General features: G+C 44.4%; 1 long non-coding RNA gene across 1 annotated transcript; it reads left to right on the top strand.

The window, feature by feature from the left end:
* The first annotated feature begins 977 nt into the window (after window positions 1-977).
* On the top strand, window positions 978-14,109 carry LOC127236714 (uncharacterized). Its single transcript, XR_007835783.1, has 3 exons — window positions 978-1,055; window positions 3,416-3,502; window positions 14,046-14,109. It is a non-coding gene; the product is annotated as an uncharacterized LOC127236714 (long non-coding RNA).
* Window positions 14,110-21,815: the final 7,706 nt, after the last annotated feature.

Here is a 21,815-nt window from a genome sequence, read left to right as displayed (position 1 = left end):
AATTTGGGGAGGGAAGGGGTTATTTTGGCTTACACTTTATAGTCCGGCATTGAGAGATGTTGGGATGGGAACTCAAGATGGTAACCTGGAAGCAGAACCTAACAAAACAGAGACCGTGCAGGAACATTGCTTACTAGCATACTCCATTTGGCTTGCTTAGTCTGCTTTTTCTTATACAAGCTGGGACAACCTGCCCAGCAGAGGCACTGCCCACATTGGACCTGGCCCATCCACACCAATGACGAGGAAATGCTCTACAATTTTGTGTATGGGCTAGTCTGACAGTGACATTTTCTGGGGTAAAGTTCCTCTTCCCAAATCTCCCTGCCTTGTGACAAGTTGATGAAAATCTAGACGAGGCATTCACTCGCTAGGCATCTATTTTTAGTTCCCTTAAACATCCCCCAAATGAATCTTCTATGTAATCAAAAAGTCCCGTCGTGCACAGGGAGTACTCTCAGCTAAGTACAAAAAGGAATCTGATTAACTAAATTTTACACAGGTATGAAGCTGGTGACTTTCCTCAGCTCCCGGGAATTTTTTACATTGCATTAAAGAAACTCAGAGCAAAAATGAATGAGCTGCATGCAGGTCAGGTTGTTAGCCTGTGAGCTACACCTGTGTTCTGCCCTGTTAGCCATCAGAAGAGTCTAGGCTCCAGGTCAGCACCAGCTGGGCACTCAAGCCCCTCCGTTTCATTAGCAGCGTTCAGGTGCAACCACTAGAGGGCGTAGTGAACTGGAAGGACTGTTTCATCCAGCTTGAGTGGCTTAACATGTGAGCCTCAGTTTTACAAATACAAAATTAAATAATTGGATCCAATCAAGGTTTGTCAAATGCCTGTGGGAGGAAATTGTTTAATTACTCAGAAGCCTCCCAGAGGCAGGAGAAACTCAGCCATGAGTAGAGAAACTGGCTTTACTCTGCTTGACTCACTAGTCATGCCAAGACCCAGGAAGTGGATAATGCTATGCAGAGAACAATGGACAAAAAGCTGATACACCGGGGTTGGAATCTTCACCTGTCATTATGTTCCAGGTGGCCTTGAACAAACAGTTAAGTGTTCCACTTTCTCCTGTGCTTTTGGGGGTTGTAAAGTTCCACTCATTTTCTTGTGTGTTTGATCATGTGTGTGCACATGGAGCTGGGATGCCCATGCATGCCTGTGCACACGTATGTAGAAGCCAGAGGTCAACCTTGGCGTCTTGTCTCAGGCATCATCTCCCTTGCTTTGTGAGACAGGATCTGTCACTCGCCTGTAACTGATCCAAGGCTACGTGGGATACAATGGGACCCAGGAATCTGCCTGTCTCCACCTCCTCATTGCTTGGATTTCAAGTATGTATTACCGTGCCTAGCTTTTTTCAGATTATTCTGAGGATGAAACCCCGGTCCTTGTGCTCGAATGGCAAACACCTTACTGACTGAGCCTCGCAACCCCTCACTTCCTTTGAAACAGGCTGTAAGAAGACAAGAGAGACCAGGCATGACTGTTTATCACATGCTGTTGGTAGGTCCACACCCCAAATCCTTGACCATCAAATCCCAATGTGTGCGGCCTTCTTCTTCTTCTCCTCCTTCTTCTTCAGGACCATGAATATGGAAGGATGTGTTCTGAGATGGCTAAGGTTGGGCTAAGCTAACAATGGCTGCTCCATTCCTTCTGTCAATGGTCGGTGGTAGAATAAAATGGAATGCTATTTTGAGCATTCTGTGAAAGGTGTCCTTGGGTGATGGGGAAAGGTCTCCTTATTTTTTTATTTTTTTAATTTGTTTAATTTTATTGTATGTGCATTGGTACAAAGGTATGAGACTCCATGGAACTGGAGTTACAGGCAGTTGTGAACTGTAATGTTCGTGCTGGGAATTGAACCCAGGTCCTCTAGAAGAGCAGCCAGTGCTCTTAACCACTGAGCCATCTCTCCATCCGCAGTTCTCCTTGTTTTTAAAAAGAGCCACAAGAAAGAAATGAGATCATCTTCCCCAGTTATGGTTCTATCTGAGTAAGACACAGTCGAGCTGCTCTGAACATCTTGTCACCATCAACAGACACACTTAAATACTGAGCCTACTCTGCGGATAGCAGAGTAAAGATATGGGAAGAACCTGGGTTTTTCATAATGTCACTGAGCCATTCATTCAACCTGAAGATGATCTATTTTAATTTGTTTTCTCTTTCTGTGACAAAATACCTGATCCCGCCCCCCCCCCAGGGGGAAAAAAAACAAGTTCAGGAAATAAGGGTTTATTTGGGATCATGGATTGATCATGGTGGATGGACTGTGTCATTGCAGAAGCATGAATAGCTTGGTCATGGTGAGAGAGAGAGAGAGAGAGAGAGAGAGAGAGAGAGAGAGAGAGAGAGAGAGAGAGAGAGATTCTTTTTTCCCACTTGCCTTTTTTATTCACTATAGGACCCAGCACACAGGGTGGAGCCATCCACACTCAGGATGAAGTTTCCTACCTCAATTAAACCTCTCTGTTGCCCCTCTTAATTGCCTCCTAGTTAATTCTACATATAGCCAAGAACTCAAGATTAACATCACGTGTTCTATCTCTGCTATTTCTACAAGAAATCATACATGTGCTTTTTGCTAAAGGTGGTGGAGCCAGGGTGTTGTGCTGTTTGCTGTCTGTCTGTAAAAAGCTTCTTGAATATACCCTAGTGGGCCTGTAACAAACTGATGTCAGTTTATGCAACATATATATGCATACACATAGGTGACAGCCATACATACAGCTACACATAAATGTATATCTATCTCATATTTATAGTGGAACATAAAGCGACCAAATGTTTCAAACTTTTTGTTTCTAAGGAAAAAATATTAACAAATGACCAGGAAATCCAGAGGTGTGTGTCACACCGGGATAAGCATGTTCCACTCTGTACTCTGTGAAAGGACATGGAATCTGGGAGGCTGAGCTTCCGGTCATTTTCTTCACTGATGCTCAGCACTGGGTACCACACATTCTGTGTGCGTGCAGCAAATGATGATCATCTTATAGACATAAAAACCACACCCATGGTGGGTCCCTGCACCTATAGGGGCTACATTGCAAACATGTTTGTAAATACTTGCATGCCGCCTTCCAGAACTCACTATAAGCATGGCTCACCATTCCATGGGTAAAGCAACTGCAAAAACTAACTGGGGAGTCACAAGCACACTGCTTCTCTCTTCCCTTAAGTGAAATGGAGAGATGTTGGCTGAACAGTGTGTTCCATTTTCTAAATAGAATGCTTTGTTTGGCCGGGCCAAATAGAACTTAAAGACGGGTATTCAATTGCATCTAAAAGGAAGAAAAATGAAAATCTAAGCATTAAAATGGCGCAGTATTCAACTGAACATGGGAGGGACTTTCTTCTTCTATAAACCACTTACTCTTACTGTTCTCTTTGATTTGATCGAAGATGTCTTCAAAAATTACTGGAAATGCTGTGGGATTGTATTTAAGGTTTGGATTTGGAAGGTGGACAGCTGCTCCTGGCAAGAATCAGGTAATGTCAGAGGGATGCCTTAATGGATGTTTGCCTCCAAGTAAAGACAGATTCTGCTGTTGATCTTGGAGTGTGGCAAATGCCTAACAAATATTATTTTTTTAAATTATTTTTATTTGTGTGTGGGAGGGTTTGCCAGTGAATGCAGGAAGAGGACATTGGAGCTTTTGGAGCTGGGGTTCCATCTAGGTGGCTACATGCTATTGGACTTAGATATTGGGAACTGAAATCTGGTCCTCTGGAAATTTAGTCACTCCCTATCCCCCAAAATATACTTTAAACATGACCCACAATATCCTGTTTGTTATTTCAAGACCCCAAGCATCATCCAAATTGGAGTTTGAGATGCTATAGACAGTTGAGATGGAATTTGTAGTAAACTACCAGAATAGATATGTTCACTGAGAAACATCAATGAGCATAACATGGCAGCAATGATTGGTGTCTGTGAGGACCTGCTGAGACCCATCATCTCTCCACACATCAAATAGAAACAGTCTTATAAAAACCATGCTACCTGGGGGCTGTTGGTTCTGCTCCTGGCTCCCTAGCTTGTGAGTTGCACAGCCCCAGGCCAGATTCACAACCTGTATATTATAGTCTCTTTGTTGGCAAGATGATGATGGCCGTAGTGATGACTTGTAGGTGGAGTTTTCCTGTCCCAATGGATTGCCTGCTCCCAAACAATAGGCAGCTGTTTCCCAAATAACTGGTTCGGTGACAATATAAATTATAAATGCTGGGCCAATAGCTCAGGCTTGTTACTAACTAGCTCTTACAACTTAACCCATTTCTAGTCATCTATGTGCTGCCCCGAGGCTTGTGGCTTCCATTATCCCATTTTGTGTGCCTGACTCGTTCTCCATCTGGCTGGCAACTCCTCTGACTCCACCCTTCCTCATCCCATCTTTCTCTTTTTGGCTTTCCCACCTAACTTTATCCTGTTCCACTAATGACCAGTCAGCTTGTTTATTAAGCCAATCATAGTGACACGCATTCACACAGTGTACAGAAAGATTGTTCACATCAATGACTGAGATAGTGGTCAGGAGGAATGATGGCCATAATTCATGGGAAACACTTTGCCAAAGCATCTGGAACCTTTGTCCTTAGTAGGATCACCTAGAAAAGGAAGGAAGGAGGGGGGAGGGAGTGGAGGAAGGCAAAGAGAGAAGTGGAGGAAGGAAGAGAAGGAAGAGAGGGAGAGAAGGAAGGAGCCATAGATTTTGAATCCATTCCATGATACTCTTAGCCCAGCTCTATGTGGCCGCTTCATAGCTTACACTCATGGGAGCTCAACCAGCCCGTCTTCCTGGTTCCCTGGGATACCTCCACTCTTGTGTTATCCTTACCTGTGTGCAGCTTTCTATCTAGCTCAGAAATGAAGATCACAGATGCCAGGCTAATCCTCATCTTTTTACCTCCAATCCATTGTTCAGCTCTTGGCACATAGTAGCACTCACCAAACATTTGTAAAATGAGTCAGCGAGTGAGTGAATAAAGAGTCTTGCCTTGGGCCAGACCTGCTTTCTGTAAAATGATAAATGATTGACAGGGAGGCCATTGGCGGTTCCTAAGACAAATCTGGATGAAGCCACTACAGAAAACCTTCTCTGGGGGCTGAAGGCTAGGGGCTCCCATGGCTGGTCCTGCTGCCAGATGGAAACCACATGAGCTGCAATTTACATTGTGTTCTAACATGGAGAGAATCAAGACAGCCTGGCTCCTACCATCTAAGGAGCGATGCAGCCCCAACACACTGGCTACTGTTCTTTCCAGCGAGTAGCGAGGCCCCACCCCTGCCCCAACTCCCACATATCAACAAACAGCTACAGCGTCAAATTAGTACTGTTTACTGTCAAATTAAGATGGAAAGTGATCCTTTCTGTTCTTTGTTTAGGATGTCTGTAATGCCCGTCCCCAACCCGAGGACACTCTAAATGCAAACGGACGGCTTCTGATGGTGGATGCTGGGCTAGATCAAACTGAACACAGATTTTGTTTGTCTTCTACAATAAGCTATCTTTTCAGGTTCACGGGCACAGAATCACAGCTATCATGTTTCGCCAGCTGTTTTTTATTCCTCTGTTAATTTTACAGTTCAGGCTTTGAGAAGGAGGGCTCTCTCTGGCTTTGTTCTGCTTCTATGGTGCTGGTTCTGTGCCAGGGGCAGCAGAGTATTTCAAGAAGCTTGGGAAGCCAAGACAGAGGGGTGGGGTGTGTTTGTAATTTGGATGCATGGATAGCCATGTTCTGAAAACTCATTGTGAGATAAATAATGTTTATCATCAAAGCCTTCACATTAGCTAAATAATTGTTTTTTTTAATCCTGCTCCCATTGCCAAGTATTAATTTCCCTCCCCATCACCCCACTATTTGCATATTTCATAAACAGACCTTGAATATATCCCTCTAAGCTCCTCTTGGAGTGTTGAGCAAGACAGAACTTGGTCATGTGTCATTAGAAACCACGTGCACCTGTACTGACATGATTCCTCAGGTCATTACATGGGGGACATGGATATACAACTTGCTTCTAAATTAGTAAAACATATTACTAGTTTCTACTGTTGACATTTTCCCAATCTTGTTCATCAGCCTGTTAGGGGAAAGAGTCTTGCCAATGACCTCATTAAGATCCAGGCCTTCTAGTGAATTTTCTGGGTGAGCCAAGCTACCCTCTCAACAGAAGGAGCCATACTGTGTGGACGCTGGCTCGCTGTGATTGCCAGGTTTTTGTTAGTATGTTTGTTTTTATGTATATGTCTGCATGTCTGTATGTGGGCATGTGCACAGAGTGCCAGTATCTCCAGAGACCAGAAGAGGACACCAAAATCAGCTGTCCTGGAGCTGGAGTTTTGGGTGCTTGTGAGCTGCCTGACATGGATTCTGGACTCAGGTCCACTGCAAGAGTAGCATCATTAGCAGCAGCTGGCCCATCTCTTCAGCCTTGGTAGGTGTTTTGTGTTTTTTGTTTTGTTTATAATTACATACCAGTCTTACAATAGCTTGGTCCAGATGCCCATTCAAAAGCCTCATCACATCCATGGCTCTAGAGTTAGAACTATTATTTTGCTCTTCACTTTGTTTTTGAAAATAGGACCAATGCTTTGCAAAATCCACTTGTCATTTTTCCACAAAAAGTATTTTCATATGTATCATATTTTCTTCATGATATTTTAAGGTAGGCCACCCCTCCATTTTAAAAACAATGAGAGCAACCCTCTGAGAAGTGAAGGCCCACCCAGGTGAGCCCACCGCCACCGCCATCCCAGCCTAGACTCTGACACCACTACTCTGCATTGCCTTCCCTGTGGGCTAAGGCTTGACGCCTAAGCCATCTCTGATGGGCCCCACCTTACATTTCAGATTCCCACTTTTCTTGGGATGTCCGGCCCTTGGGATTGTATTACGTCCTCAAAGTCACGTGGTGTTGGTGTTTGGGGCCAGGACCTTGGGATCATAGATCAGTGGACTAACAGATGAATGAGTTGTAGGGGGGGGTGGCTCTGACAATAAAACCCAGGTGCTGTATATCACATGGGTTGTCCAGCACTGCATTCAGACTTCGTGAAAATCCCCAGTGTCAGGAAGTCCATAGACAAGTACCTCCCCTCAACCTTGGACTTTGTAACCTCTAACATGGTTGTTATTATTATTATTATTATTATTATTATTATTATTATTATTATTCCTATGATTTCCCAGTTTGTCACAACAAAATGAACCAGGACATCTTCCTCCTGGTTTCCGTGGCAAGCCTCTCATCCCTCAGCCTCTGTCCCATTATCAGGTTCCAGTTTAAGAGTCACAACACTCACAAGTCCTTTTCACATGAACACACGCACACACACACACTCACACACACACACCACAGAGAAACATACACACAGATGCACACAGAAAGATACACACATACACACACACAGAGACATACACACAGACACACACACACACTCATGCTTACAGAGAAACATACACCCAGACACCACACCCACACACAGAGTGACATACACACAAACACACACAGAGACATGCACTCACAGAGACAGAGATATATACACAGACACACACAGAGACATTCACACAAACACATATACTCTTACACAGAAAGACAGACACACACACACAGAGAGAGAAAGACATACAGAGAGAGAGAGAGCTATTGCTCTGTGTAGCTAGTCATTAGCTACAATGATTAGAAAGCACAAGTATTCTGGGATTTTTTTTTCTCTTTGAAACCAGAAAGTTCAGGAATAATCCAGTTGAGGAGAAGACTTTGAGTGTCCCAGAGGTTATACAGGCCATGTAGACTCATCTAGATCCCAGGCAGAGCAGAAATGGAGCTTCAAGGATCTTGCATCCGCTGTCTCCCATTGGTACAGTACCCGGGGACACGAGCCCGTCCCCGTTCTGAATACAGTGAGACATGGGAGTAAATACCACATTTGCCCAGGCATTCCCAGCCAGATTCAAGCAGAGATCTGCAACTGGAAACGTGCTGTTAGCAGTGTTTGTGCATGTAGGTATCTTAATCCCTAAGGAGGTGGGGTTCTCATCTCATCTTTTATTTATCCATTCATCCTTTCCTAAGAAAATACTCACCACTTATTATTGAAAAAGATGAAAGGAGAGACAGATGGGTAAGAAGAAATCGACCCTAAGCACAAGAATGAAAGACTTTGATGAGAAAGAGGACCTCGGAGATCACAATCCAGACAGTAGACCCCATAGGTCTCAAGCATTCAAAAACAAACACTTCCTGAACTCAGAAGGGTGAGCACTCTTCCCACTGGTTAGAGCAAGATGGGAATTGAAGAGCCACCATGATTATTTTAGAAGAATGGTAAGTTTGAGAAAATATTGAAAGGCATAAGTTGCCAGAGGAGCTCAGACAATAGCAGATGGACACAGGGATGAAATGCAATCCATGGAAATCATGGGATTCAGACAGGAAGACGGAAATGTCTGTGAGCACCAGTTAATGAACATGGCCATTTTGGGATGAGCAATGGTGAGCCACAGTTTTGAGTAGGGAAGTGACTTGATTAAGTTTAGGGAGTTTGTGCAGTCACTTATGGTGCTTCACACACCACATACCCTGATTGTCATCCCAATGTGGATCCTACTAAACATTTCTTAGTCTTCTAATCTCTTTGTTCACGTGAACTCATCATACGTTAGTCCAAATTGGATTCCTGCATGATTATTTTTTAATTTATCACTTTATTTGGTGTGTTTATGGGGGACAGGGAGTATGCACACACCACAGCGCTTGAATGGAGGTCATAGGACAACTTAAAGCACTTGGTTCTATTATTCAACCTTGTAGGGCCTGGGAATCAAACTCAGGTTGTGAGTTTTAGAGTCAATCTTGCCTGCCTCGTTTTCTGTTCTTTTTATAAAATAATAGACAGACACACAACTTTTAAAAGATGGTGTGTTCTGAGAAAGTCATTCTTAGGTGATGTTCATGCTATGAATATCAGAACAACTGCTATAAACTAACACAGCCATGGCATCAATAGGAGTTGATTGTACCATTCACTAAAATGATGCCATATGTGCTAGATCCAGTTATTAAACAGCAATGGCTAATTCAGACACATTTCTACAAATTGGAAGGAACTTCAAGATGAAGGCTTCAATTTGATATCAATAAAAATCCAGCAGCAGAGCTATTGAGCACTTATCCTCTACTAAGAATTTAATAGGCTCATTTAATGCTTTAAATATGATAAACTTGAAAAGAAGAGTGGTTGACCTTCCCTACAATAATATGACCACCAACCACAACCACCATCACCATCACCATCATCACCACCATCACCATCATCACCATCGTCACCACCATCACCATCACCATCATCACCACCATCACTATCAATCATCACCACCATCACCAACTATTGTGATGTTGTGGATAGAATCAGGACTGCATGCATGCTGGTCAACCACTCTACCACTAAGCTACATTCTAAGATTTCCAACAGGTTTGGGGGGTAGATTCTTTTTGATGTATGCATAATCCCGGCCAAGAATAAAATTTCTAATCTTTCTGTAGGAACCAGCTGAGGACTCAAACTGGGCCTATCATAATCTTATTTGGCTTTACTGTGAGAATTGATTACTATGGAGGTCTGGATTTCTTTCATTCTTCCGACATTCCTTAAGTATATATTATATTACTGCCCAGAACTTTGGTGGACAAGACAGATCTTTTCCTGCTTTCATAGATGAATTTTCATTGAAATGCCAAAAAAGTGGAAACATTCTCAACCAGTTCAGAACAACAGAGAAACCTGGGCACAAGACTCAACTCAGATGATAATGATTCTGGGACTTTGGTCAAGCTCTTATACCTTCCAGAGGCTGGAGGTTCGAGAGACAGAATTCCCCGAAGCATCTTAGCCCTGAATCAGAAGCATGGCAACCAGATTTTTAGAATGCAGTGTGCAGACATTTTCTTCAGATTCCTACTTCAGCCCTTCTATTCTGCAGGCCTTAAAGAGTGTTTTAGTGGATGACACCTGCTTGCTCTTCTCGCTGATGCTAGCTATTCTAGAACACTCTGAATCTGAACCCGGTCCACTTTAACTTGACATTGTTGAACGTTTTCTCTATAAAAATGGCTTTTGGGGAACCGAGCTCAGTGGGTCCAGTAGGGGACACACAAGGATATAGACCTGTGTTTGAGTGCCTCAAATCCTCTCATAAAAGCTGGGAATGGAGATACACTTGGAATATGGGTGCTGATGACGGAGAGAAAGGGATATCCCTAGGTCTAGTGATCAACTGGTCTATTTTTGGAGTTGGGGTGGGATTCAGTAAGATGTAAAGTCTCTCTCTCTCTCTCTCTCTCCTCTCCTCTCCTTTCTTTCATAGCTCCCTTCTCAAGTACAGGAAATCTGACCGAAAATGGCATCTTGAGGAAAGGCACAGGGGGAGATGGATGGCTTCAAATTGACTTGGTTCCCAGGAAAAACTCAAAGGGCACAAGTCACTGAGTTCTCAGAGATGTCCACTCACCCTATCCACACCCTGGCCCGCCCAGCGGCGGCTCAGTGGAAGCTGAGGCTGCTTTCCAGTCCTCTCCCCTGCTACTAACAGGTTCCAAATGCCAGGCAGCTGCAGTGACTCTCCAGCATGGTCCCTCAATAATGAGTCTGCCAGCACTCACATTCTGTGATGCTAATGAGCACAAGGAAAGACACTGAGAACCAGCTCCTGAAAGAGAGAGAGAGAGAAAGAGGGAGAGAGAATAATTTTGACAATCCCTGTTCTTTATTTCACAATTACTGGAACTATTTAGAACATATTTCCATGTTGAGGTCTAATTACAGAATTTTCTAATTTTATTTTTTGTTGTTGTTGCCATTTGAACTCAACTTGTTTTGGTCATTCTCTCAGATGGAAACTTTTAGTACTTGATGCTTTTTTTTTTTTTTTTTTTGGTATGAGTGCCTTAATAAAAGAGTGATTTCAAGGCAGCTCCTCTGCCTCAATGTGAACTTCCCTGAAATTTACAGGAAAATAAAACACCGAGTCACTTTGAATTTAGGTCAAACCAAATTTTAATATCTGAAGAATTTAATCAGAAGGCAGGAGTCTGCATTACTGCTTTAAGATACCGGATTTTGGCATGTGTTCTATTCTGTTATGAAGGCCCCTACCCATCTCAGGACTAATGCAGTACATATTAACGTTCAAGACTCAGAAAATCTCATTTGGGTTCCCATTTAACTCTATCAACCCTGGCATGTGTAAGATAAAGAAATCCATGCTTCTTGTGCAGGCTCAAAGATCATACGAGTTTGATTTCCCTAGTTCAGGGTGATTTGAGAGTTATCAAATTGCTCAACACATTCCAAAAGCAAATAGGAAAATATCTCATTAATTCCAACGTCTCTGATTTAGAATTTATTCAGCTTGCAAATCTAAGCAACTGGCAGTATGTACTACTTTTAAATGATATTTTGGGTTTTTAAAGAGGACATGGCTGCTGCTAGAGAGATCGTCCAGTGGTTATGAGCTCTGGCTGCACTCCAGGAGGATCTGAATTTGTTCCACCATCTACTTGGGCCACTCACAACCATCTGCAACTCCAGCTCCTGGGACCCAATGCCTTCTCTCACCTCCAAGGTCACCTGCCCACAAGTGACATTCTTGCAGGGACAGAGACATATACACATAAATAACAATTGTAAATCCTTTTAAAGAAGAAGGCATTGTTTGGGGCTAAGAAAATAGCTCAGTGAGATGGAGTATCTGTGTCAGCATGAAGACCCGATTTCAAATCCCCAACAGCCAGGTAAAATGCCAGGCATGGCTGAAGAGACTTGTCACCCCAACCCTGAAGTGGTTAGAGATGGGAGGACACTGGATACTTGGAAGCCATCCAGTCTGGTAGATATGATAGCTTCCGGGTTAGTGAGAGACCCGGGCTCAAGGCCATAGGCACAAAGTGACATTCGGTTACCCTCCTCTGGCCTCTGCATGGGTGTGCACTAGCTCACACAGCTACACACTCGTGTGCATGCACTGTATACCATACCATACACACACGGACAATAGAAAAGAAGATGTTGTTTTATGTGTACTAAAAATATTTGGGGGGGGGAGGGGACTGAAGAGATGGCTGAAGGTGCTTGGTGCTCTTCCTTGGGACCTGAGTTAAGTTCCCAATATCCATTGGGCCACGGCCACCGTAACTCCAGCTCCAAGAGGGATCTGATGTTCTCCTTTGGACTCCAGCACCACCGCCACCACCCCCAAATCTGTGAAACAAATATCTTTTGCTTTTAAAAAGCAAAGGCAATACATACAAAAGCTGGTAGACAAATTCCCAAAGCTGACACAGCATCTCCTCATCTGTGACACTGGTTAAGGTCAAAGTTTCTTCTCAAACATTCTGCAACTCTGGCTTTCCCCCCTCTGTGTGTGCTGGCACCACAGCTTGCTGGAAATTCTTAACATGGCTGGTGCTTGATACGCCACAGTGGAAAATGGGATGTGTTTGCTTGTGATGCAAAATTGGTCTTTTGTATGTGCGTGCGTGCATGCGTGCGTGTGTGTGTGCGTGCGTGCGTGCGTGCGTGCGTGCGTGCGTGTGTGTGTGTGTGTGTGTGTGTGTGTGTGTGTGTGTGTGGAGGAATCACCCCTGTAATGATGAAAGCCTTGGTAGTGGGGAGAGTGCTGGAGAGCATCTGGGTAAACACAGAAGGAAAGTGTGTCATCAAAGAATTGATCCCAAACCAATTCTTCAAAGGTCCTCTGGTGCAGCATGCAGCCCAGCGAGAGCGAGCAAGCCAGCGCTCCAGGGCAGGCCTTCCTCACTGTCCTGCTGTTTACGTTATGAAAAGAACATAGCTGGTTCAGGGCCTGTCTTACTCTTCCTCAAATGCACTTATGCTGACTCAGCCCTTTAGCCTGACAAGCCACCGAACTAGTTGTTTAAGACACACGGAGAACACGCCTACAAAATGGTTCACTTTCTCCCGTCTCAGTGGTGGCAGCCCCATGAAGATTTAATTACTGGGAAGGTCTGGGGCATATATCTCCTGACCCATGTTTTTTTAAACCCAAGTGTTCAGTTCATGCCCCTACCTTGTGCTTTCTGGTAAATGAGGAGTAGATGGGCAATTTAGGCAAAATAGGCTGGGAGCTCACCAAAGCAACTTGGGTTCTCTTCCCACTGAGCCACAGGCCACAGTAACCTGATTCCTCCCCTGCCATGCTCACTATGGATCCTGGAAGCTGTTTTCCTTCTGGGTTGTGATTTTTTTTTTCAGTTAAGATCCTGGGTAACCAAGGGGTGGGGACGGGATGCAGGCAGGGACAAACAAGGAGAGAGAAACCCTCGCCTTTCCAAACCAGTCATCCACACTGCAACCTCAAGGCAGGTCACCGCTTATTTAAGAATTGGCAATGGTACAGTGGTGAGCTCCGAAAAGCAATTTTGGCCTAACAAACCAATTAGCCAATGATCTTAGCCACTTCCTTGCCCCTTCCTAAATTTCTTAAACATGTGTTTCTTGTAATCCACCTCTTTTGCCACATAGACCCAAGTGACAGATCCTGAACTCGAAAGAGCCAGTGCCCCGTGACAAACCACTAAGCACTAACCATGCTGTCCGAGCTGCCAGAGGGCAGGAGGGAAAGATAAACCAAATTTGGTAAAAGGAAACAGCAAAAAAGCAACATCTATTTGTACAAGCTCTGTGGTATGTTTCAAAAAGTGGGGATAACACTTACTTTTCGAGTATTCTGAGCTATGTTGCAATTAAAAGAAAGGCTGTCTCCCAGAGAACAGTACCTGGATGTTGGTGGTGTAGCCACTGCCCACATGCCTGGTCCTATCCTGGCAGGCCCAGCAATCTGTCTGGCTTTAGGCAGAGCTGAAAATCAGTTTCTAGTGGGTGCTGTTGGATAACTAAGCACATAAGGAGCCTAATGATTACACCACAGGGTTCATTTATTAAGTTACAGTGGACACCAGATCATTTCTGGAACTGCTATACTCTGTCCTTCTTGCTCCATTCAGAAAGACACCTGAGAAGCCATAGCAAAGATCTGAAGGTGGCTACCAGAAGACCCTTGGCTCTCCACACAAGAGATGGCCTTCAGACACCCCAGCCGACATGTCTCTTCCTTCATCGAGTTTGAAGGACTCGACACACTTGCTACAACCCCAAGCTGCCGACGGAGGAATTTTCCTTTCCTTTCCCTTTGTTCTTTGGGAATTTCAGGCAGTATAATTCTGTGTAGACATCCACTGGAGTGTGGTCGACCTACCAGAGATCATACTTCTAAAGAACGCTGACTCGCCCTCTTCCAGCCATCAACAGTCAATAATTTCTTGACTATGGTGGGAGTCGGTGCCTGCCTCACCATCCCACACTGGGGTTTTGTCTGGCACGAGGGAGCTCAGATCTTGTCCACATAATCTCTGTGAGTCTATGTGTGCAACTGCTCTGTCATGTCTGGAAAACAATGTATCCTTATCGTTATCGATGGTCAGTGATCTTCAAATCTTCCTGCCCCTTTCTTCAGCAATGATTTCTAAGCTCTTGGGACTGTGTGTGTGATATAGATGTCCCTTACAGGGTGAACATTCTACCGTCTCTCATTTATGGTCATTCTATAGGATGAAATCCACACCTGGCACTGTTGTTCCAAGAACCTATGGCAAGGCAGCTTTCAGGCTCTAAAGTATTTTGCATGTTTTGAAATTTATTTAATGTTTGTGTGTGCATATATGTTGTATGTGTACGTATGTACATGTGTATGTGTGGGATGATTGTTCTGTTTATGTACAGTGTGTATGTTTATGTGTGTATGTGAGATGTATGTGTTATGTATGTTTGTTGTGTGAGTGTGTATGTGTGTTGTGTGTATTGTCTGTGTGCATGTGTGTGTCTATATGATGTCTGTGTATGTGAGGTGTATATGTGGTGTGAATGTGAGGTGTGCTGTGTGTGTATATATGCTTGTGTTGTGTATGTATATGTGAAGTGTGTATATATGTGTATTGTGTATGTACATGTGTTGTGTGTGTGACACATGTATGTGTGGTGTGTGTGTATATGTGTTATATACATGTGAGGTATCTGTGGTGTGTACTTGTGATGTGTATGTATTTGTGTTGCGTGTATATGCATGTGAGGTGTGTGTGTACAAAGATTTCAAACTGGCCAGAAGAGGACATCAGGTCTGGAGCTGTATCACAGGCAGTTGTAAGCCACCATGTAGGTGCTGAAAACTGCGCTCTGGCCCTCTGGGAGAGGCGCCAGTGCTCACCCACTGATGTATCTTTCTATCCTGTTAAGTATTATTTTCTATAGAGAGAGGAAAAAGGAGAATCCAGTCTTTCTCTTAGCATGACTGTTTTGTTTCCCTTCAGATTTTTGAGGTGGTAGTTTGTATTAGGCATTGATGGGAAGCAAATCTTCCACTTAGGAAAAAAATGTGTGAATATGAGGATGAGAAAATTTTCCACAGTGTAAGTTCTGGTCCCACACATTTATATTTATATTTATATTTATATTTATATTTACATTTACATTTACATTTATATTTCCAACTTCATTATACCAGTCCCAGGTACCTTAGACCACTGCCTGTTAAACTGTGGGTCAGAACCTTCACCATGGGGTCATGAAAAATTTGTCAGTAATAAGAACTTTCTGAACGTACAACAGCCAAAAATTACTTCAAAATCAAGCAATGTCATAAGTCTATGTGCTCACTACATTACATTGCATTACATGACTGCCATACAACTTTGGTTTTGAACACACACATACACTTTGCAGTGCACAAGCCATCATGTTACTCAAGATGAAACAACACTGTGCAATGCCATCCTGCTACATGTGATGAAGGAACACTGCCTGAAATACTTGGCCCAGGTTTAAGGCTTTTGTATATTATCAATCGCCATGTTTCTATGGTGCACATCATGTTAATTGTTTAATTACAGGGGATATAAGAGAGGGTATTCTTCTGCCATCATTCATCAGAATGTAAGTATCAAGCTAGTGTTAGCTTTGGGTTGTGTTGTACCAGAATGCTTGATGTGAAACATTGCTGTTTGAATTCCTGACGTGCTTTTCACACAAAATCATTACATGAATTTTAGCTTGAGAGTAAGAAAAGAATTCCCAAGAACATCTAACATGGCCTTCAACATGCCTCTGCTATGTTGTACTGCATATGTATGCCTAACAGCATTCTCAGCATTGACAATCATAAAAATAAAGATATTCAGCAGTTCTGAACAAAATTGAGGAGGTATCTGTGGTGTTAAATATTCAGGCAAGATTGAATGTTTCATGTGAAACACACACACACACACACACACACACACACACACACAATCCAATACAGGTCTGGGCTCCAGGGATGCTAGCTACAGTGTGAACCTACAGAAGACACATCATCGTACTGAACTTCTACAGCTACAGACACAGTATCATCTATCTCTTCATTATGCAAATCTACTTTTTTGTCTTTCACAAATAGTAAAAATACAAGCACGCCAAAGAATTGTTCTAGAATAAAATCCTTTGTGAGTTATTACCAATAACCATTTGATTTGTTTACCTAGTTGGCATACCTAAAAATTCCATGGTCATATAGAAATGTCTTAGATGTAAAGGGCCACAAGTGGAGAAAGTCTAAGAAATACCCCTCTGGACATGTTGGAAACGATTGATACATTGGTGCGGACAGGTCCTCTCATGGGTGATGGGGGAATTCCTGCCATCCCTTCCCATTCCCTCTATAGACCTGGTGGCAAACAATCCTCATACACTCTCACAAACCTGAACCAATGTATCTTCAGTCAGTTGTCCTCTCTACAGATTCCCATGGCGACTCCAAGGCTGTCTGATGGGAAGAGATGCTGAGAAAGACAGAAGACTGATTCTGCTAAAACATCTCTTTGTACTCTATTTAGCGCCATGGGCCTCACAGGCAGTTGAGAGGGAGGAGGCAGAAGCTTCAGTGCTACCAGCTTGGAAAGAATCCAGGCTGTAAATCTAGAAAGACCAGACCCGCTGGCAAAGCTGGGTGTCGTCACTCTGACGAGGCAGCTTACCTGATGTCTGGACCGAGGGGCTGATCTTAGGGTTGTAGCTTTGGGGTGACAGTGGGGGTGGTCTCGCCTAATCCTTAAAATGAGTCCATATGTGGCTGCATTTGCCTGATGAAGTGGAGAGGAAGGTGAGGAACCGAATGTCTATATCCAAGAATTGATTGGTATCTCTGGGGAAGGAAGGAGAGTTCAATGTCAGTGTGGGAATCAAGGAAATGGGAAAGACAGCATCCTCACCCTCCCTCCTTCCCTCCGTCTCTCTCTCCCTCCCTGTCTTTCTGTCTCTGTCTCTCTTTCACATACATTCACATGCACACACACACACATGTATACTCACACCAGCCGACCTGATATAGGTCTGGGGTTCATGGAGGGGGAAGCCACAGCGTGAACCAGCAGAACATACCTTCTTCTGTATTTTGATTAGCTATAGGCACAAATATCAACAACCGATGAAGCCTGGAGCAGCCAAGGTATGTACCCAGGAGGTGATGCCTCCTTCATATCTGAACAGAGCACAAAGCGGTTCTAGCATCTTAGAGGCCAGCAGCTCTCTGGAAATGTGGTCCTGAAAAGGGACCCAGGGTCCTGGGGCAAAGGCTAGAAGAGAGAGCCCAGGAAGGGCTAGGATAGGATAGGACATCACACAGTGATTGTAGCCAGCACACGTCACAAGCCACACAGTCTCCCACTGCTGGATGATTTGGGATTTCAGATACGTGGGTAAAATTATGTTACAGCCATCAAGGCTAGAAGACTCGGGTGCATTTTGGGGACATAAGTGACAGCCCATTTGTTAGACCCCTACCTATGAAGGGTTAGGGGTCTGAGTGGCAGGAAAGATGGACATGATAACCCCCTCCAGGAAATGAAGCTACACTTATTTGCCAAATAGTCTCTGAGTTCCCATGATGCACCAGGTATCTCTAAAGGCTGAGTAGAGAGGCTAGAGGGCCAAAAAGGCTGGTAATGTCATTTCACTGAGCTGGCATGCATACTGTATGGGACACATAACAATGGACGTCTAGGCTCTGAACTCGGGAGCACAAGTGAGCTGGGCATGGACCCGTAAGAACATAGGTGAACAGCCCAGCCCTCCCTTGGCTGGTGTGTTGGCCCACCCTGTAAAATGAGACTCACAATGAGGCTTACTCCCAGGGCTAGCCTGGACACTAAAATGAAAGCGATCTGCAGGAATTAGCTCTCTAAGTTTGTCAGTTATCTCTGTCCCCAGGTTGATGGTCTCTCTGAAAGCCATACCAGGTCACAAAGCATTGTAGAGGAAAAGAATCAGCTGCAGCTGAGATGGGCAGGAGGTAGTGTGGTGGCTCCAAGAGCAACGAGGCATGCTGACCACTCTTGACAGGCCTCAGCAGCCTGGCTCTCCAGACAGCGGCGAAGGGTAGCAGCAGGTGACAGGTGTGCATTCAGCCCCTGCAGGAGACTCGGAAAATCTAGAAGAGGGGGCCTGGTAGGGCGACTGGGGCTCCCATTGTCACAAGTGAGACCATGGCTGGAGAGAGGGAGTTTGCTGAACTGTGTTTCTCCTCCAGGCTGGAGGCAGCAAGGTCACTAACATTGCTGGTTAAGGAGACTGAGTGGATCCAGCAGGTTGAATGGAAGCTCGCAGATTGTTGTTTTTCTGTCCACTGAGCGGCTGCACCCGAATCTACTGATGTTTTAAACACAGTCTGTACCCCAGTGGCCAGCAGTCAGCACCCTGCTGCTCAGACCTGGCAGCTCTGATAGGATTCCCATTCCCACTGACTCCAGCGTGACCACAGCTGCCAAATGTAGGTTGTAACTGAGTCACTATTGTTCTCTTTACCAATAAAGACTCAAAAGTCAAGCTTTGGGGCGAAAACCCACTATTTCAGAGAATCCAAGAAGCAACCTTCCTTTTTGGCCAGAGACCATGCAAAAGAAGCATCTCTCCTCTTGATCCAAACCAAAAAAGGATTGTGAATTTCTAAATCCCTCCCTACTCCTTCCTGTGCATCTCTCGCTATCCATATTCCTGGGAATTCTTATCAACTAGTCACTGGAGTTGCCCGCTGATCCACACAGTCTGGGATTAACACAGTCTGGGAGTTTCACGGTGAGATCAAATATCTTGTGACTGCAGGGAGGTCATAGCCACCAGTTCAGGAAGCCATTACTATCCTGTATGGGAAGAATGAAGCATAGGGGGCCAAAGTTTTAAAGTTATGATGGAACTAAAGCCTGGCTCCACTCCATTCTGCAAGCTTGGGAGATGCAGGAGAACTCATAGATGATAATCAGAAAGCAGATGAGACAGCTAGGTACCCATTTCCTAGCCCTTCCCTACAGCAGCAGGGGAAGTAGACGGAATTTTGGAGAAGAGAAGTTGGGATGTGTAAGATAACTAGCAAAGGCCACCCATGAAGCCTTCTTTGAACTAACTCAGGGGGGAATAGCTTTCTTCTTTCAGTGTCCCCTATGGCTGGGACACCCTGATGACTTCTCACTGGCAAGCATCCTGTGGGAGACCCTCAGTTCTTCTGATCCCGCATCCTCAGAGCACACAGAACAGATTATAGAGTGTGGGTGTTCTAGCACTTCCAAAGACTAAAGCAACTCAGGCTAGGGAGGAAAGACAATGTATTGCAAACACATTTCCGGTCTCCCACATAGCTAAGTAAGCTGATGTGATTGAGCACTGAGCCCCAAGCCAGGTATGTCCAGGCAAGATGATGGTGGGCCCTGGGTAAGTATCTGAAATCAAAATCATTTTGTCTGTTAGATGGGAAACTGGAAGAAACCATGAGCTGGGATTTTGTCTCTGCTTGGTAAGGATTTACTCTTACTATAAGGGCATGGAGATGATGGGTTTAGGGTTTTTGCTGGGTGAATGGGTCCCCAAACTCCCCTCACTCATGAAACCCTCAGAATCTGTCCATCCTTCCCAGGCAGTCTCATATTTCAGTTCTCCTGTCTCCTTCAAGGGCAACATCTGGGAGCAGGTACAGGACCATGAACAGGATGCTGAGCATCCCAGTACTCACTGGGCTCTATAGTGCTTCATATTCTCATGAGGATTGTCCGTTATTGACACATGATATGAATCCTCTCCAAGGCTTTAAAGCTTGCAGGTATGTGTAGGTCTTGCCTCTAATGGAAGAAACATCTCTTTTGGAGCCCTTGGAGGCCATTTCAGGAGACCACATTGGTCAAAATTCAGGGAACGGATCATGGGGTTCCCTGCCCTACCAATTACATCCACAACATGACACCATCATGGAAGAGCAAACAGAAGATTGGAAGAGCCTGGGGACCAGGAAATCTTCTGTGAGATTGTTTCTTTTAAGACTGTCAGGGAAGCTTCAGCCATGATGTCCCAACAATATGGCTGCCTATACAAGACCGGAATAACTACATTCCTAACAGATGTGCTAACAATGGAAGGGGGAAATCTCATGAGACCCGCCCCTAAGTAGAAAATTATAGGCAGCTAAGGAATGCTGAGAAGAACAGAAATAATTTTCCCCATGGATGAGCACCTCCCCCCCCCCCCCCGTGGATTATCCAATACCAAGAGACGGGCCCTGAAATCAAATATACACAAGTAACACTGAGCAGACTCAGTGGCTGTATGTGTTCATCGCACATATATGTAATGATGACAAAGAAAAGGGGGCCGTGGATTTTCGAGGGAGCAAGAAGGGGGGAATACATGGGAGGGGCTGGAAGAAGCAGACGGGAGAAACTCATGTTACTCTATTTTTAATGTTTTCGAAATTAGAAAGATGTAAGCAACAACAAAAGAAATGCATCCAGAGAGAACCTACTGGGCTGAGACTCCGCCATCTGATTGCCCGCAAGGACTCAACGATTCTGACGTGAGTAAAGTTAGCATTGCCTACAAGGTTTGAATCCTTGTGTCCGCCCATGGTCTCAAGTTGTTTTGACCCCTTAATCTGCAAAACAGGTCTCAGGGTGCAACAATAAGAAACCCTTTTGAAGGGTTTTAAGTGCCTCATTCCTTTTGCCACCTATGCTTTGCTCCCAAGCTTTGTGACAGGTGCGTTTGTCAAGTGCATCAGTCCAGATGGGGCTATTTTTCTTTCTTCTCTATCCATTCATATTTTTTCATTTATTTTACATACTGACCTCGGCTTCCCCTTCCTCCTATGCTCTTGGTCAGCTCCCCCCCCCCCCCAATTCGGATGCTATTCGTGTTTTTGCAGTGCAGGAGATCAGACTCAAGGCCCTGTGTGTGGTCCACAACTGGGGGGTAGAGGTTCTCAGGCCTGGTGTCCCTCTTTTCTGATGGAAAGACCACAGGCACTGATTGGAATTCATGAAGCTTGGTATGAGGGTTTTCAACAAATTCTTTCAGTAATCATGGAAGTAGTCGTAAGGATGAGCAAGACAATATTATAAAGTATGCATAAAGAACCACAGAAAATGAGAGACCACGTGAGAACAGGAAAACTCGTGTGATGGCATGAGGGTCCAGGTGCAGTTTGAATTGAATAAATGTAAGGAATACATATAGATGCTGATCGCCTAAGCTTGTGGCAGTAACTATCAGAAGTGAAAACTGGCATGGTTAAGGAGGGTATCCAGAGCTCAGGGCTGGAAGAAGAGATAGTTGACCTCCTGTAACCCTGGATGCTTGCATTCCTGGTCAAAATAAATGGATGTTTTCACCAAATATGATTTCCCATATTACTGGAAGATATGCCAGATGAA

Source organism: Phodopus roborovskii, unplaced genomic scaffold (genome assembly GCF_943737965.1).
Source record: "Phodopus roborovskii unplaced genomic scaffold, PHOROB, whole genome shotgun sequence".
NCBI classification, from domain to species: Eukaryota; Metazoa; Chordata; class Mammalia; order Rodentia; family Cricetidae; genus Phodopus; species Phodopus roborovskii.
The sequence above is the reverse complement of the archived record's forward strand: the minus strand, read 5'-3'. Positions and strand labels throughout refer to the sequence as shown.